We start from the raw sequence: 4840 nt of genomic DNA on the forward strand, positions 1-4840 counted from the left end.
GCTTGTGATTGTTCTTGATCATCCGTATTATTACCTTTCCCAAGAACATCTACCATATCATACCTGATTTCCTCATTTTCATCCCTATGATTGCAGGAATATTAATTTTAGTATCCCATTATTAAAAAAGATCCCTTCCCCATAAATTTATGAGTATGTCAACCACATAAGGTCTCAAATTTCCTTTTTGCCTTTCCAGTCCCACACATTTAATCCTTTGGACACACGGTCTTATTTGTGGTAATTTACCAATTCCTCTGAACTGTATATAACCCTTCTGAAGTGGCCAATCTGGATTCCAAGACTTTTGGGAAAGTATACTAACATCAGATCCTATAGCCACCAAACCTTCTATTTCAACACCATTAATTTGTACCATTGACTTGGATTTTGATTGTTAACTGCGATTTGCAAGAAGACACATTTTCCAGTACTCCCAAAAGCCCCTGTTCTTTCTACTGGAGCAACCTTGCCCTTGATGTAAGGGAAGAGTAACAGCTGAGCAATTTGATTCCATGCATTAATTTATATCTCCTTTTTCACATATGCCATGATTTTAATTTCTTCCTTGCATTTCCCATTTATGATACCTGTGTGTGCAATAAATCTCTGAGAAGTTAATCCATTTCTTCCCTGGATTATTCCTATTGTCCCTGAAAGTAGAAGACCATAAACTTCAGTGGTTATCTTGTAACATTCAACATTTGGGAACAGTGAAAGAAGCATATCTGTGGCCAGATCCAAAGCTCCACTGACTTCAGTAGCATGCATTAAATCATTAACACTTAAGTTTTGATTTTCCTCCCTGCTTGGTTACCCCCTGACTGATGAAGGATGATGGCTCACATTGTTTGTTATGGGGCCTCAATCTGCCAGGCCCCTTAATTCATTTCCCTATGATAAGACGTTTCCTCATTTGTCTCTTTTGAACTTAAAATACCTAGACCAATGTTTTCCCTTGTCACAGTGCCTACAAAACTCTGGAAGATTTTGCACTCCATTGCAACCAGAAACTGCTTGTTCTCTTTTATGAATATCATTTTTTCAGAGTCCAATGTGCCCACAATTTTGAACTCTGAAGCTTCTATTCTTACAGATTCTTTGGAAATGCCCAAATTCACTGTAATTATAATGCTAGGCATTTTGATTTCCAAGATTTGTTGCTACAACTTTTCCAATGATTTTGGCATTATGCTCCTGAGAGCCACTATAAGCTTTCTTTCCTATGCATTTGTCTATTGGGGTTCCTCATACTATTAATGGTCTAATTGCTCTCTTACATACAGTATTTGAATTTTCAAATGCCAAAAACTTTGTTTTCAGGATTTGGTATGGCTATATTGACAACAGAAGTCAATATCTGTAAGAATTCAGTGAAGAATTTTCCAGAGCCTTGTATGACCTTAGTAAAGGAGGTTTTTTTTTTCTCCCCTGACTACTCAACCATGTCCCACCCTTTTAAAGCTGCAACACAACATTGTACAAGTATGACATTATCAGACAAGATTGGCTCTTATAAGTCAACATAATAGCCTTCACCAAGCAGTTGGTCCTTAATAACATTTATCCCCCTTGTTATCTTATGTTTTTCCATCTCACATCTTTGTCCTTCCACCACAATAACCATTGCAATTGTTGAACATATTCTAGAACAACTTACACCAAACACATTCAACCTTGGTGAATAAGTCTGTTATGCATAGCCCAATTATTTAATACTTGTTTAACAAACAGGGAATACATTCCAAACATTAAAATAGATGCTTTAAAATGTTGTAGTGTGTTTATTGGATGAAATGACATCTCATCATAAGCTTCACCACCATCATTAGCAGGCATGTTGTGCAAAGACTGGAAATGCTGATGGTACGTGTAGAGGCCTAAGCAAATGCTTTGTGAGTGCACATGACTGAACATGAACTTTATTACCCATTGCAGCCTCCTGCTCTTCCAGGCCCTTTGCTCTGGGCACCTGGTAGTGAAAGTATGTGGGGCACGGCAGGGCAGCAGCTTGCCTTTCAGTCTAGTTTACTTCCCTCTGACATTGTGCTGTAAAATCTGTGTTGGACACTGAACCAGAACCCTGTTGTTCTCCTTCCACTGGCTTCTTTTATTTATAAGCACATAAATATATATTAAACACTCTCTAGGACCTTGAGATTCTTTGGAGGTTCTAACAGGGGAGCACCGCAACTTGTATACCTTTGACTGAAGACCAGTCCACCTCTATTCGAGGAAGGTCATCCTCTTCAACCTAGCACGCAGCATCGGTAGGACACACATGGAGTGGTGAGGGAGGAATGGGACACCCACCTAGTCAAGGAGAACAGCCAAATCAACCCTGGAGATCAATGGTGTGACAGATGTGGCAGTTAGATTGCCCTCATATCCAAATGGAACCTCATGAAACTTAAAAGTTTCTGTAAAGCAAAGGACACTGTCATCAGAAGAAAATGACAGCCTACAGAGGGGGAATAGATCTTCAACAAACCAATATCTGACAGAGGGCTGATATCCAGAATATATAAAGGTCTCAAGAAGTTAAAAAGCAACTAATCAAGTAATCCAATGGAAAAAAAAGAGGGTACAGAGCTAAACAGAGAATTCTCTATAGAGAAACATGGAATGGCAGAGAAACACTTAAAGAAATGTTCAACTTCCTTAGTCAGCAGGGAAATGCAAATCAAAATGACCTTGACATTTCACCTTACACCCATCAGAATTAAAAATTCAAGTGACAATACATACTGGAAAGAATGTGGAGAAAGTGGAGTACTCCTCCATTGCAGGTGATAATGTAAACTTGTACAACCACTTTGGAAATCAATCTGGAACTTTCTCAGACAATTAGGAATAGTGATTCCTCAAGATCCAGCTATATCGCTCTTAGGCATATATACAAAATATGCTCAAGTGTACAATAAGGATGTTTAATCAACCATGTACCTAGGAGCTTTATTCATAATAGCCAGAAGATGGAAACCCAGCTATCCCTCCAATGAGGATTGGATACAGAAATTGTGGTCCATTTACACAATGGAATTCTACTCAGCAATTGAAAACAAGGAAATCATGAAATTTGAGGACAAATGGATGAAACTAGAAAAGATCATCCTGAGTAAGGTATCCCAGAAGCAGAAAGACACCCATGGTATATACTCACTTATAAGTAAATATTAGACATATCATATAGGATAAACATACAAAAATCTGAACACCTGAAGAAGCTAAGCAAGAAAGGGGACCCTGGGTAAGATTATCAATCCTCATTCGGAAAGGCAAATGGGATGAACATTGAAAGAGGGAGAAAACAGGGAATAGGACAACAGCCTACCACAGAGGGCCTCTGAAAGACTCTATACCCTGCAGGGTATGAAAGGAGATGTTCAGACTCATAGCAAACTTTGGGCAGATTACAGAGAATCTTATGAAAGAAAGGGGAGTTAGAAAGACAGGGAGGAGACAGGAGCTCCACATGGAAAGCAACAGAACCAAAAAACTGGTGGCCAGGTGTCTTTTCATAGACTGATGCTTTAACCAAGGACCATGCATGAAAATAACTTGGAACCCCTGCACAGGTGTAGCTCATGGCAGCTCATTCTTCAAGTGAGTGCTCTAGTAAGGAGACAGAGACTGTCTCTGACATGAAATCAGTGGCTGGGTCTTTGATCACCTTTTCTTGAAGGATGAGCAGGCCTACCAGGCCACAGAGGAAGAAAACACAGCCAGTCCTGATGAGCCCTGTTGGTCTTTGGTCAAATGGAAGGGAAGGACGACCGCCCCCTCCAAGTCCCCTATCTGTGGACTTGGAGATGGGCATGCTAGGAGATGAAGGAAGAAAGAAGGGATTAGGAGGGAATGAGGGAGGGGGATACAGCTGGGTTACAAAGTGAATAAACTGTAATTAATATTAAAAATAATAATTTTAAAAAGTAAAATAAATAAAAAATAATAATCACACATAAAGTATGCACATACATTTGAAAAATTGTCATTAAGTTTAGCCATAAATCTAAGCAGGCCATTGACTGCATTCTATCAACTAAACCAATGGGAAAATTATATCAGTATTTCAAGAAATTGAATTATTTTTCATTTGTAATCTCAAAAGATTTCTCACCAAACTTAAATACATGTCAGTGAAAACAATTTATACAGAGGTGGTACTAATTTTCAGTTAGCATAGCTTTAAAATCTTTAGAAAATATTTTCATTCTTGAACACATATTGGTCTAATATAATTTATGATAGCTTTGAATATGTTTTTGTCAGTGCTTCAAGACATAGTAATACTATTAGTTATTATTGTAATAAACGTGCTATCCATGTAGAGATAAATTTTTTGAGATTAATCTTTTAACACAGGTGTAAGTTTATTGCAACAAAAATTTTATTTTATATCTAATAAAATGGTAGAAATAAAAAAAAAAAACCTCTCTAGGTACATAGCCAACTTTGCAATCCTTTCCAACAGCAGAGAACTAAGCGAACCTTTTTGAGTTTTCAACCTTCCCCCAATCTTTTTCAAAATGGTATAGAAAATACTACAAAGCAAATCCACAAAACCCTTCTAGGAGCAAGACTGGAGACCAGCCAGGGGTAAAAACTGCTATTTTTCCAACCTCTTTAAACAACGTTGACAACCTATCAAAACCCAATGATTCCTCCATTACATTAGAAGAGAAGTACCCCACTTTGCCTATGTTAAATTGAGTGCCTCCTGTAGACTTAGATTTTTAACAAACCTAGTTTATTTAGGGTTTTCAAGAACCTTTAACTCCCTTCCAACACCCATCCGTAGGTAGGAGATTAGTAGAAAAATGGGTGGCAGACCATTTTC

Source organism: Meriones unguiculatus, chromosome X (assembly GCF_030254825.1).
Source record: "Meriones unguiculatus strain TT.TT164.6M chromosome X, Bangor_MerUng_6.1, whole genome shotgun sequence".
In the NCBI taxonomy this organism is placed as follows: domain Eukaryota; kingdom Metazoa; phylum Chordata; class Mammalia; order Rodentia; family Muridae; genus Meriones; species Meriones unguiculatus.